At 42.1% G+C, this 14,456-nt stretch overlaps 1 protein-coding gene across 2 annotated transcripts in view; it reads left to right on the top strand.

Moving 5' to 3' along the window:
- The window catches only part of JARID2 (jumonji, AT rich interactive domain 2), a 135,703-nt gene that overhangs the window by 62,218 nt on the left and 59,029 nt on the right, over positions 1-14,456 (top strand). For both annotated transcript variants that reach the window (XM_012643267.1, XM_012643266.1), the window contains exon 3: positions 3,485-3,654. The gene's annotated coding sequence lies outside the window, so the exon portion shown is untranslated. The remainder of the gene's footprint in view (positions 1-3,484; positions 3,655-14,456) is intronic.

The following is a 14,456-nucleotide window of genomic DNA, read 5'->3' as shown; positions in this document are numbered from 1 at the left end:
CAGGTCGTATTTCTGGTGACAGTGCCAGTTAGCTGATGGATGGGAGGTGGGGGGCAGGGGCCACTAAGTGATACAGCAGACAGGTTTGCCCCCTCCCCAGCAAGCTTGGAGGGGGGGTTGCTGAGTGCAGCCCGACCACCCTTCTCATGCCTGCTGGGCATCCTCCTCCTTGACTCCATGGGTTAACTGGCTGCTTGTGTCCCTAGCCTCTGCAGGCTTTTCAGCATCTGAATCACCCCGCCCCCCCCATTTCCCTGTATCCAGCCTTCCAGAAGGAATCTCCTGTCCCTGAAACATATCCCCTCCAGTAAGAGTGCTTACTCAGAGAATTTGGCTCTAAGTGGTGTCATTTGAACTCCTTGGTGGCGTGGGCCAGTAAGGCAGAGTCAGCACCCCTGTAATCCTCGCAGGACTCCGGGATGAAAAGCCACACCGCAGACCTGCCCTTTGTGGACAGCACAGATTCTTCTGGCCTCTTTAAAAAAGATACTGGTTTGTCTTGTTCTTCAGTTCCTATTGTCATCTGAGCTTCACAAATAACTTAATCACTCGGAAGCTTCGCTGCTTCCCCTGAGGGATAATTTATTTTGCTGCCACTTTTTAATCTGTTATTGCCTTATTTCTCAAAGTCTCACTGGGAAAGTCATGAGGCACAGAGTACCTTTTATTTGAACAGTGGTAGGAGCAGTTTATCTTTGAGGTTCCGAAATTATAAACTGTCTTACGGTGTTTCTCTCTGTCATCTGGGCTTCGTCTGTGTTTACTTGTTTGTTTTTCATTACGGCTGCAGAGTCTTCTCATCATGTGTGGCATTTGTTTTCCCGGACTCTGAAAACTCAGTGAACACTAACATCCTGTTCGCAGACAGGCAGTATTTCTATAAACTTCCTGCAATACTCAAGAGTGTGAATTGTGTCCATTCCAATGAAGATGTATACATTATGTAATTGCCAATTAAAAAAACTTCTCCGTAGAACAAAAAATAGAACAATTTTTCTAAGTATGACACAACATTTCTTTTGTTTTAAAACAGACAAAAGGTTGATGGGAAAGAGAAGCCTGGTTGGGAAAGGAGGGTAGTTCTGCTAGAGTCAGTCCACGTGGGGGCTTGTTGGCATGTTTTTCGTTGCTCCGAGGCAGTGCTGCTCAAGGTGTGCCTGCCACCAGGTGCCAGTGAATCGGGTGCAGAAATCAAGTGTGAGCCTGTAGAAACGGAAAGCAGTTTGACTAAATGATTTTGTGTCTCATAATAAATCCGGGCTTGCATTTTTGCCTGCTTTATGTCTCCCCCCGCCCCAGTTTAATTTTCTGATGCTGTTAAAAATATATCCTTTTGCAACAGATAGAAAATTTAAAGGAGAGAAAATAACCAAATCTAGAACTGCCCCTCATCTCAGATGGTTTGAGAAGCACTGCTCTACAGTTGTCTGTGGAGCCCCTGCCACCCTTTTTCTGATCTCTCAGTGCCCCCAGGGAAGGTGCCCTCTCTGGGCTTAGCTGCTTCCTCAGCCCATGCTTCTGGTCTGTCATGTCTTATATACAGATGGGCAGTTGGTTGCAGAAACGCTCTCTGTTCCCCTTGACATGGTGATAGTGACATTGCCTTATTCCCTTAATTATAACATAACTCGGGAATTTCTGTTAAACTTGATTCTCTTTCTCTTGATACCTTGTTCATGGGATTATTTCAGGTTGGTTATTCCTAGGTTCTAGATTGCTTTTTGATGATGTACGATGTGTGTAGATGTTTTAAGGACTGAAGATTGCCCAGTAAGTAGTTGCAGTAGTCATGCTTTCTCCCCTTTGATCAAATGTCAGTTTGTATTGGGAATATGATCCAGACAGTAGTGTTTTTGGTGGGTCATAAGGAAAGCAAGAAGTAGGTACTGATTAGGATATGAGGAAAGTTAAAGGAGAGGTAAGTTGAATCAAAGAAACAGTTTTACTAATTAAGCGAGGTAAAAAATAGATATACTGCATTAATATTTTGATACTGCGTATTTTGGGGGAAATAGTGGGAGGTTTATGAGGTGAAATTTTAGGTATTTTCACAAAATGGACAACTGTGAGAGAAAGCATGTGTATATTTTGCTGTAGCAGTTTGATAAATAGTAGCATGTTATTTTAAAATGTTAATGGTATTTGGGCCATCAGAGTTTAAGATACTATGCTTACGATTTATATAATCTATTTCCAACAGTAAGTCTTCAAGGAGAGACTTATCAGTGCTTTCTTTTGATTTATTATTTAATTTTATTAATTGTTTTGAGTGGGCTGGCATTTCCAATCACACTCAGGTTTTGGGATTCTAACCAGGTCTGTTTCAAGCCTTAAACCATGGGGCTGCTTCCTGGTTCTTTTTGCTGTTTTCCTGTCTTCAAATAATACTTCTCAGACATCTGAATGAGCGGGTCTAGATGGACAGAGTAAAGTAGCACACAAACGAGTGCCTGTCCTCAGAGGTGTTTACTGCTTCAGCGTGAGTTGAGATCCTTCAGTTAGAGGAAGAGCTAGTATTAGGCAGTTTATGATAGATGTCAGGTTTAGTTATTCATGTAGTAAAAATATGTTACTGTTTCGTGTAGATAAAGGAAAATTCGCTGTTGGCTACAGTGTTAGGAAAGAAGGAAAGCTTTGAAAGAAAGTTTTCTAGGATTCGAATTGATCTTAAGGAATGTCAGACAAGATTTTTCAGATGCAACGTATCTAGTTAAGGAAATGTGAGTTGTACTCTGGTAGATACCAAATGAACAAGTTAAGGGAGTTAATGTAAGATTATAATGGGCAAGAGGCCTGAAGGGTAGATTAAGGACACCCTCCACCCCGCCTTTTTTTGTGGAAATCTCTAGAGAGTTTGGACTCAACCCTGTTGGCAGAGGGTAACCCATAATTTGGGGTTGGGTAGACTACAAAGACCTTTTTTCTTATTATTTTTTTTTCCTGTATTACAAGCTGCAATTATTGGGGTGAACTTTTATGGCCGAATTCAGAAGAGATTAGAGGTGGAGACATTTCTTCATCTGGAGTAGAAACGTGGGACGGTGGTGGCTGATGGGGTAAAGGTGGACTAGGGTGCAAGGACACAGTAAGGGGGGAATCGTGTTTGTGCCTCTTTCAGAGGAAAGTAGGGGATGCTGTGTAAATGCAGCAAGATAACCTGGTTTTCCTTCTTTACTGCGGGCTGAAATAAAAGTACAAGCGCCATTAATCCTGTGCCATCAAACACTGTGTGCAGTTTTTATTGGACACACGTTTAGTTTGTACACAGGCCTGCGCTTGTACACACACACACACTCACGGCACATATTTTATATCCATGTATAAAACATAGCCCTGTAACCAACTTTTTTGCACTTTAAAGCAGGCCTGTGGCTTAAGAGAGTATGAGAGATTTCCCTTATGTGTCATGATTTTATTGCTGCACGTAGGTCTATATCCTCTGGTCTCTGCTTAATTTATTTTTAATTTTCCTTTGCTTTTACAGGCCCAGGCTGCAAGCACAAAGGAAGTTTGCTCAATCTCAGCCGAATAGTCCCAGCACAACTCCAGTTAAGATAGCGGAGCCTTTGCTACCCCCTCCAGCTACTCAGATTTCGGACCTCTCAAAAAGGAAGCCCAAGACAGAAGATTTTCTTACATTTCTCTGCCTTCGAGGTAAGAAATTACCAGTCCTTTTGCAAGGATCGAGCTAGCTGAAAGAGAAAGGAATAAAACTGCATGCAGAGCAGACGTTAGCATTGCTCTCCGCCAATTTCATCTTTCAGTCCCCAGGCTTGTTTGAAGGAGAATTGAAAGTGAGAAATCCTACCTAGAGGGTGCATTCTCGGTGTGGTTTTTGAACCATATGTTTGTTGAGTCTTCATAGTTCTGTTTTCACTTAACTCTTATATCCTCCTTCTTGGCTTCTCATTGCACAATTGCAGCTTGTAATTTTTATAATTTTTCTCCCCACCACCCCTTTAAACCCTCCTACCGCCTTCCAACACACACTGTGGACTTTCTTTTTTGTTAGGTAACTTTTCTTGGCGGGGGAGTTGTGGATGGGGATGAAAGCACCTTTTCTACTGCTTCCTAAGGCCTGTCAGTAGTGACAGCCCACGGTGACCAGGGGATCCCTGTTCTCCCAGCCGCGTGCCACATTAAGAAAAACAGTAGTAGAACAGTGAAAATATTGGTCTTGTCTGTGAATAGGACCAGTTAACAGAGGCCAGGTGACGATTCGGGATTTGAATAGACTATTCGCTAAGTTGTTTATTATAGGAACTAAGTTTTCTAACAGCTGTCAGGAACAAACCAAACAGATTGTCAGAGGGAATGAGGAGGGTGTTCTGGAGGAAACAATGGTTGGAGAGGAGAATTGGGAAGTCATGAACACAGAGAGCTCCTTGGTGAGGTTAGTTGAGAACAAATGAAAAGGGGAGGGTCTTTGCTATTGGACATCTGTGTGAGAGGCTTAGGGTTACTTTATTTTGTATTAAACATTTTGAAATAAGTTAAAGAAAGATTTAAGAACCTTACAAATAACTTTTTTCTGACCTGTTTGAGAGTAACTTTCCAGCCGTCACCCCTCACTGAACACATTACTGTGTATTTCCTTCAAATAAAGACATCCTCCTTATATATCCTTCCCTGCTAGGAAGTCCATGATGCACGCCTGTTCTTTTCAGTGCTGTGGAATATCCTGGTTTAGAGTAGAAGGATCCCATTCAGAATTAAAGACGATGCTTTTAATTGTCTGTAGTCTGCTTAGCCTAGAACAATTCCTTAGTCTTGGTCTTTGATGACACTGACAGTTGAAGATTTTAGGTCAGTTATTCTATAGAATGTCCCTTGATTTGGGTTGCCTGGTGTGTTCTCCTGATTGCATTCAGGTCTGCAATTTTGGCATGAAGACCACAGAAGTTATTCTTGTTCTTGTTGTGCCCTCTTGGTAGTGCATAATTTTGTCTGCTCCTTTACAGATGGTGTTATATCCAATGTATTTTGGGGGGAGTTTCTTTGAAGCTATGTACATATTTCATTTCTCATCAAACTATTTTTTGTATCTATTTGGACTCATTTTCTGTTTTATTCAAGGGGTTTGCAATCTGGTCCTATCATTATTTATTTCAGTGTTCACATTGCCCCAGACCATATCTGCGAAGCACCTTCGGGTTGGCTTTTTTGTTCTTTTGACACGTCCCTGTCATCTTTCCAGCCTTGTTCCTAGCACAGCAAAACGTACCAGGCTCATCTTGTAGTGTCCTGCCCTCAGCCCTGGAATTGGCCCTTTCTCCAAGGTGCCTGGGTTTCCTGTGTTGTTTAGAAGCCAGCATCTGGGCGTTAGTTTCTTGGAAGCTATTGGAGTGTCATTTTCCCTAGGTGCTGTCTGCGGACTGAGGTTATGTGTTGCATGTTCGTTGACTATACCTAGATGTATCTCTAGATCTCTGTGCATATTAAAATCCATTGAGTTACCATGGAGTTACCAATTTCAATTTAACACCAAAGGGTTCATCTCACTTTCTTCCTTTCTGCATTCAACCCTGAGAAACTTTGCTGCTGTTACCCTTAATATATTTATTTGCTCAGTCTTTTGAGTGTAACCCACCCCCCCATTGTCTCTTCTGTCCCACTGCTCCACTGGAACACTTCTCATCTCACTTGGCTGTGGACGTCCTGCATGGCTACTCCTCACTGTCTCCCTTCCCTTTTTGCCCTGCCTTACCTATGGGCTTTGGGACTTAATTGTTAGGGGAAGAGAAAACAAAGAACTGAGGCTTACATTTGACATTGTAGGCTATGTTGATAGCCTTTGGCGACTCCTAAGACATAACAAAGGAAAGTGGTTATATTCTTGTTACAAATTTTGTAGCAGTTGTGCATCACTGGGCCTTGAAAAAAGGGAGAATGAGGTAGATGGGCCTCCCACCAATTTATCTCCGTTAGTATTTACATTGCGCTTTGGTTAAAGATTCTCATGATCCTCCATGTTGAATGTGAAGATGGAAAGGAAGGTGTGAGGATGAAATATGACATAATCTGGTGCCGGATTGGCCGTGAAGGGAGGAGGGAAAAAACGACCCGTAGGCTGCAAGGCTGGTAGGGTGCTGCGTGATATCTCAGGAAGGGAGAATGAGTGGGACCAGGGGCTCAGAGGAAGGCATTTGAGCTAATGGAGTCTTTGAAAGGTCAATAGTATCATCAGCAGCAAGATGGGTTCAAGTAAACAATAAAATTTCTGTGGTAATGGGGCTTTTATTTTGTGACTTTGTTCAAGCATGGCTGCTTAAGGCAATTGGAGCTAGATTTTTTTTTTTTTAAAATGGTACCTGTGACTTAACTATTTTGGTTACGTTTCTTTAGGAAAGGGATTGTTTTTTCTATGGGTAGATATGAAGTCTTCCTCTATTGCCCAGGGTGGAGCACAATGGCATCATCATAGCTCACTGCAGCCTCAAGCTTCTGGGCTCAAGGGGCCCCCCTCCCGCCTCAGACTCCCACATTACTAGGATTGTAGGGGTGAACCACCACACCTGACCAGGAAAGAGATTTTGATGTCTGGAATTGCTGTGGGCAGTTTGCTTAACATAAATCATGAAATAATGGTCTATGACTCCAGAAGATCCACCAATCCTGTTCCATTAGAATGTCTGAAAATTGTTGTTGATCATAGAATTTAGTTATGCAGGTCTTTACTGTGGCGTGGTTGTGACTATTGTTTGTAAGTCTCAAAGGTAGGGAAGGAGAGAAACATATCAGGGAGTGTCTCAGCCATTGCATGTAGAGAGGGATGTGTTTGTTTGTGCCACAGGTACTTGTTATATGCATTACCGCTTGACATATTTTTTGTGGTTCTGGGGAATTTGGAGAGGATCTTACTTGGAGAGGTGTGCTTTTTGCCCAAATAAATGGCATCTAGAGAAATTACCAAGTAAATGCCCAGTTTTGAAGTTTTAAGATTCTAGACAGAAGAGAACCTTTTCACAGACACAATTTACCTCTTTGAGATGTCAAATGCAACAAAGATTGAAATATGTGAAACGTAGATGTTTAAAATAATTTTGTAGAAGTGCTTTGAGCCTTGGAAATTTATTCCCCCATTTAGGAGCCAGGCAATAAAATAGGTTTTGTTATTTGTTTTTAGCTGGTATACAGTAAGGACTCTTATTGGACTCTTTCACTATTTTTCCTATACTTTTTAAATTTGTGGTATTAAAAATGAGTCATCTGAGCTTTAAAATGTCTTTTTTTCATAAGGACAGGTGTGTTTACCTGGTTCTGGCTCTGCAAGCTCCAAATGACAGATGAATTCTGTGATACCTTTGTGACCTTGGACGTCTGATTCATTTGGTGGCGTTAGATGGCATATTTTAATATGTAACAGCTTGCACTAATTAAAACTTGTATTTCAAAGTGTACAAGGGTTAAATACATGATCCCTGGTGTTGTGGTACTGTAATAATTTTCTTTGAATTTTAAATTAAGAAAAAATAAGGTGTTAACTTTTTTTTTTTGAGACAGAGTCTTGCTCTGTTGCCTGGGCTGGAGTGCTGTAGTGTCAGCCCAGCTCACAGCAACCTCAAACTCCTGGGCTCAAGTGATCCTTCTGCCTCAGCCTCCCGAGTAGCTGGGACTACAGGCATGTGCCACCATGCCTGGCTAATTTGTGTATATATAGTTTTAGTTGTCCAGATCATTTCTTTCTGTTTTTTAGTAGAGACAGGGGTCTCGCCCTTGCTCAGGCTGGTCTTGAACTCCTGACCTTGAGCGATCCACCCGCCTTGGCCTCCCAGAGTGCTAGGATTACAGAGACAACCACTCCATCTCTCAGAGACAACCACTAGGTAACTGCCGCCTGTGTGAATATCTTACTAAGCCTTCTGTGTGCATATATAATACATACTGTCCCCGAAATTCTGAAATGGTTTGCATTATGCATTTTTGTAGTCCGGTTTTCCTACTTAATAGTATCACATAAATGCCTGCCTGTCATATCGTTTTAATAGTTTAACCATGTTCCATTTTGTGGATATTTCATAATTTTTCTTATTCCTGATTTATATTTAGATATATTTCTAACTTTTTGATATCTGCTGCTGATGACGTGTATCCAGAGTTAAATCTTTGCCTCATCTGAAGCCTTTTCAGGCAAAGTTGACAGGTGGGGATCCGATTAACATTCTTATACCTGCATTCTAATACCTTTTTTTTTGGGGGGGGAGCTGATTCCAAACCAAACATAGCTTGTCAGAGCCCCAAACCCTATCGTTCACCATAGAGAGCTCAGTCAGTCCATCACCCTTGGGTGACAGCGGCCCTGTTAGGGGTTAAGGAGACAGTCTTTAATAAGCTCATTATTTATAGGAAAGAAAGTCTGGCTGCAGAAATAATGAAGGAATCGAATTCAGAGACCTGGAAGTGATGTTTGTTGCCAAGAATTACAGGTCATTTTTTTTCTCCCATCCCCAATTATTACCTTTAATAGTCTCGAGCTGATTTGGAATATGGAAGAGGATAAATCGTGAGGCTGAGGGAAAGACAGCAAGTGGATTTCTTTAAACCTTGTTGTTCGTTATCCGTTAATATCTCTTGGGCAAGAGAGCCCAAGACCATGCCTTCTCCCCAAAACTCCTTTAAGTATCCTCAACAAAAACCTGGGCCGGCGGTGGGGAGCTCTACCATTAATACTGGGGTTAGTGTAGAATATGTAAATGCACCAGCTAGTCATTCTGGGTTAACAGCTTTAGAGATTTTTTTAAAAATCTGTTTTAAAACACTCAGGGACTTCTCAGCTAAGTTTGATGAGGCTGGTTCCTTTCCTATTTAATATCATGACCTAAAATTTCTAAAGGAAAGGAGGTTGGAATGAATATTGCAGCCAGGCCTGAAGTGTTTGCCCGCAGTGTATTTATCTTTAAATAGCTGCTTTGAAGGGTCCACATGTCTCTTGCCAGAGGCATAATTAGTATCTTTCTCTGGCACACGCAGGGAAAAGGGTTTGTGCGTGTGTTGCACGCAGTGATTCGTACCGTCGCTGTATTCCCTGTCACCACTCTCGTTATTCTTAATGAGTTCTGTCGTCTCCTCTTTGTTCTGACTATGATTATTAACAGATTAAAAAGAGCTTAATGCAGCAGAGCACTGGCAGGTTAAATGACTCTCTTATTTACATTTTCCTCTTTATGGGGCACTGCAAACAAGGGAGATTCCCAAAGGGGACTCCGGAAACATACAAACCTACTACATGCACACAGTTCGTTCTTATGACCGTGGGCATCACAGTTCAGTGCCACAGCTAGCCCGGTAAAGAGAGCCTTTTTATGAGGAATTCCTGGTAAATATCCTCGCTGTCAGCCATTGTGAAACAATGCCTTCTTGTTTTGGGACTGCCTGCCTTTTGTTTCCCCTGTCTTACAGAATCTTCAGCGATCAGCTGTCATTCAATTGTTAATTAATTCAGCAAACCTTTACTGAACCCTTTGTATGTGCTAGGAAACAGAGATTAGACACATGAAAGCAGGGTCAGGTGGTAGTTGTGAAAATGCAGGGGTGGGTAGCCTTGTGTACCCCTGAAAATGGGAAGGAAGCTCTGCTCCAGGCTGTCTGGGGTGGCTGCAGAATGGAAGTGACATTGGAGGTGGCTTTTTTAGAGTATATTAGGATCCTCTGTGGGAAGCGCACGACACTGGGAAGGGGTTCTGCAGAAGCCCCTGCCAAGGCGTGGATTGGTGTTGGCATTTATTACTTGGAGGGCCCGCGGTTAAAGCAAGGAAGTTGGGGTGTGTGTCAGATTCTGGGCCCTGGGCTAGATACTGGAGCACCACACAGGTTCTTCAAATGAGGAGTAATAATATATGCCTAGGAGGTTAGGAAGATGATTTTGGCACCTCTCCAGAAAATGGATTGAGGCTGCAGGGAGGCCATCCAGGAGAACACACTGGTGGATCTTGGGCAGATAAGGAAAATCAGGTTGAGAGAGATTTAAGTTATCTGTAAAATGGGTATTATCTCTAGCACACAATTGCTGTGGAGTTAAACTAAAGCTAATGGATATGAAATAGCCCAGAATAGTGCCCGAGGCAGTCATCCAAGTACAGTCATCACTTGCTATCTTGGGGGATTGGTTCTCGTGACCCACTGATCTCCATGGACGCTCAATTCCTTATATAACATGTAGTACTTGCATATATGCACATTCTCCGGTGTTCTTTGCCTATGCATATCCTCCCTTATACTTTAAATCATCTCCAGTCTCTTATAATACCTAATACCATGTAAATACTATGTAAATAGTTGTTACACTGTGTTGTTTAGGGAATAACGACAAGAAAAAAGTCTGTCCCTGTTCAGTACAGACACAGTCATCCGTTTTTCTCTATTTTCAGTCTGCAGTTGGTTGAATTCATAGTTGTGCAGAACCCTTGGATACAGAGGGTCAGCTGTACCTTTATGTAGTATTTTCCCAGTGAGGTTAGGCAGGGGTAGCGGAGAGGAAGAGGATTAGATTTGAGATTTAGGTGGGACAGTCTTAAAAGACCAGCTGAATTACGATAGGTAGTGGAAGAGAAAGCCCATGAGTGGAGTTTTCTCTAAAGACGGTTGCTGGTGTTACTTGCAAGGAGCACATATTTTAATGTAGTTGTAGTAGCCTGGGTATCACGGACTAGGAATTCTAAGTAGGGCAAATGCAAAAGCCTGGGGTGATTTAGAGGTCACAGACTGAAAGGGGATTAACCTGCTAGAAAGCAATTAAGTAATCCCCCAATTGCAAGGAACACTATGGCACTAATAATGAACTTCCTTGAGCAAGATGGGAATATTCTACATTATATAAACTCTTTGGGGAGGAAGGCACAGTGTCACAGTGGTACACAGCATTTTTTGATGGTCTCTTAGAGGTGTTGCATCTTAATTTTTTAGAGTTGCAATGGTTAAAGTGTATGTTCCAGAATGGTATCGTCACTGCCTTAAGGGTTTCAGTGGACAACCCCCTCTTTTCTCCAGATTAAAACAGCCTCATGTTCCTCATATTCTTGGTTTTCCCCTAGAGTCTGTGTTAGTTAGCTCAGTTATGCTGAGCAAGCTAATTATTTGCTAGGATAGTTTATCAGCTAGTAACGAAGAAATATGAAGCCTTGGAAATTTTGAGGTCCGAGGAGGGGAAGGGTGGATCGCTTTTAAGTGCCCTGCTACCTTGATCAGTTAAGATTCTAAGACGTTGTGCCCCAAGGATTCTCCCTGCTCCAGGCCAGCTCGCCTCTGAACATGCTCTGCCCTCCCTGAAGATAAAGCAGGATCCCCTTTTCCTGCCAGTGGCTGCTGGCACAGATTCAGTAGTACTTCTCAGAATCATCTCTGGCCTTCTCCTTACTTTCTAGAAAGTCTCTTCGTATTTCTTGTCCTTTCTGAAATTTTTTTGAAAACATCAGCACTGTTTTGTTTGCTGAGCACCTTGCTGACTGCAGGGCTTTTATTACTGACAGCACTACAGTCCCTTGTACGCATGTCCCATATGAAAGAGGAGTGTTCAGTGTCTCTGTTGGGAACTGTGAGGAAGCTTGGCATAGTTTGCAAAGTTGCACACAGACTTTGGTCTGTGGTGGCTGTGAGTTGGAGTAGAGGAAGAAGCCACTTCTCAACTTGAGATAATACTGTGATGGTTAGAAGTTATGTAGGTTGTGCACCATCATAGCAGCTGTATGATATGTATGATATGATTTGTGTATTCATTTGAGATAAAGAGAACCAGAGACCTCATGGCATTTGATTGGATGTATATTTGTGTTTTAAGCTGCCTGTGCAGAGAACAACACAGATAAGGTTGTAAGGGGAATGTTCCCGCTTTAATTACAGAGATGCCAGATCTGAGAGGGAGAGTGGTGTGTTATTCATCGTGTTCTTTTTGCTGAGTCCCTTGTCTTAATTGCTCTTGCAGATAGACACTGCCCTAATGTGCGGAATTTCCTATGTGTGGGATCAGATAGGCAAACGTAGGTGCACGTGCATTTATGCTAGTGCCCGAGGGCTGTGACCCAGGAGGAGGTGGAATGCTGAGGCAAAGACTGGCCATGCGGCCTGGCTGTCTCTCGTTGTTCCTTGACACAGACTTTTCCATAATTGAAGGTTTCCAACTCTCATGTGGCATAACTCTCATACTTAGTCTAACCATTGAGTTCATTTTGCATTTTCACACCCCACTAGATCCTGGGCACCAATCTGCTTATTTTTCATTCGGGAAAGAAGTTAGGAAATAAATGGCCTTCGCTGTCACCTATACAAAGACAGTATGATTTCATAGCTGTAAGTTGTTTTTGTCGTTGAAACCGTGGATTAGCCTAATGATAGCACCTTAGTGTGAGTTGCTCAGCATGTGTTTGCATACATGACCTCTCAACCTTTAGGGTCAAAAAACTGTTTTATCAGAAGACTTTATGCTCATTGTACAGTTGAGTAAACTCTAAGCCTCATGGCAAGTAAGCAACTGCCAGAGCTAAGGCTTCATTGTAGCTTTGGATCACATGTAGAGTCCATTTCAGTGATTAATATCTTTTTTTGGTTGTGCACATATTTAAAGTGTAATACTAAGATGGGCATTATTGGACAGGCAGCTCCTTATTCAGTAAGGAATAGGGGTTCCCTTTGCATTTGGCCTCTGGTGTGGAGGGCTACTGCCCCAGTCTCATCTCTGCTACACACATCCCTCTTCGTGCCAGCGATGACTTCAGAGGAGCACATTAGTTTTATTGTAATTTTAATCATTGCCTTTCCTTTAAGACAAGTGATTAGTTTTCTATTAATACAATAATTATTTAAGCAATGAATGTGACTCACTTTAAGGAAAACAATAGCACATGGAGTATCTGGATCTAGCAAATAATTTTAGGATGTTATACACATTAATAATGCTTGGGAAATTCTACTGTCAGTTCTTCTTCCCTTGTACGTGGTAAAGTCAGACCTGGCAGGGCCAAGGAGATTGCCATTCAGCATATTATAGTTGTCCCAAAGGCTTTTAGGGAAGTTTGCTACATTTGTACATGCATAATGTGTGACATGAATGTAGACATCTAGTCATTTTGGGTCCCTGGTGCCTATAAGCATGCCTGGTGCACATAGTTGGATTAATGAACTAAGGTAGTTGTGGCAAGTTTACTTCTGTGACTTCTCTGGTCTTCGTCTAGCCTTCACCCCAGTGCCTACCAGTTCACTTCGAGGTTTTGTTTCTTAATTTAATATCCTGGTAGGGGCTGATTACTCTTCATTCTGTTTGTGTATCCTAAAGATGAATCATGAGAAATGCAAACTCAGTGGGCCAATCCCATGCTAATTGGGTCAAGCAACAAACTTTGACTCCCCAGCTAAATGACAGCCACAGGGAATCCCTTCAGGGTCTTTCCAAAATAGACCGGAGCTATGTTTGGCTTGTTAAGATCAAGAACTGGTCGCAGGAGGGAAGATAATGGGAAGGAGGCCTTGTCTGTGTACATGATTCATAGAGAAGAATCCAATTTTATAGAAACCACAGCCTAAATTAGAGAAAGCAAGCTTTTGGATTAAAATGATTTCTGTTGTGGTTGTAACATACCACAGTTTGATTTTTGTCCAGATGAAAACATTTGGTTTGCACTTCAGTAAATATTGTGGAGACATTGCCAGCTAATTCTGAAAAGTAATGAAATACGGCTTTGGCAAAGAGCAGATGCATTCCGAACTCCCGATTCCTCTTATCTGATCCAAGTTCACATTTTTTTTTTCACATTTGCTAATGCAGTTGAATAATCGGGAGAGAAAAATCTGCCTGTAATTTTAATAGGAAACCGTATATACTGAAATATGCTTTTATAATCATAGTGTATAAAGTCTCCCCTCCTCCACCCAAGAAAACCCACACAATTCTCAACCCTCTACAACATAAACCTTGGTTACTTTTCTAAAACCACAGAGTTTGTAAAGGAGAGATTTGATGGCTTCCATGTGATCAGTCAGCCTCTCTCACTTACTAATTAATGTGAATGGGGCTTGTGTCCTAACAGAGTCTACCCCTGAGAACATAAGGGCATGACTCCTACTGCCGGCTTGCTGAGGCCTTTCCAACCCTCCCTTGTTTTCACTACCCTTGCTGTTTCACAGCAGGCTGTAGGTGAACCCTGCTGTGGAAAGGGGAAGGTCTCTTTTTAGAAAGCATTTTTAGGTTGTGAATCACCTGTCCTCAGCTCTCTCTTGCTGTTATTTTCATCCCTGTAGCTCCATTCCCGTTTTTTATGAATGCTGGACCCACAATGAGCTTTTCAGACGATTGCTTCATTTGACATTTGGTAGAGAAAAGGTTCCCTAATAAATTTTCTGGATATGAAGCTGACCGCTGTGTGCCAGGATCTATAAGTCACAAACAATTTTTAATGAAAAACACGCTGTTCTATTTCCAAATACATCTACTAAATATTAATTCAACTTTCTGCTGACTCAGCACAATA

This window comes from Propithecus coquereli, unplaced genomic scaffold, assembly GCF_000956105.1.
Source record: "Propithecus coquereli isolate 6110/MARCELLA unplaced genomic scaffold, Pcoq_1.0 Scaffold194, whole genome shotgun sequence".
NCBI classification, from domain to species: domain Eukaryota; kingdom Metazoa; phylum Chordata; class Mammalia; order Primates; family Indriidae; genus Propithecus; species Propithecus coquereli.
This window is presented reverse-complemented; position numbering and strand designations above follow the sequence as displayed.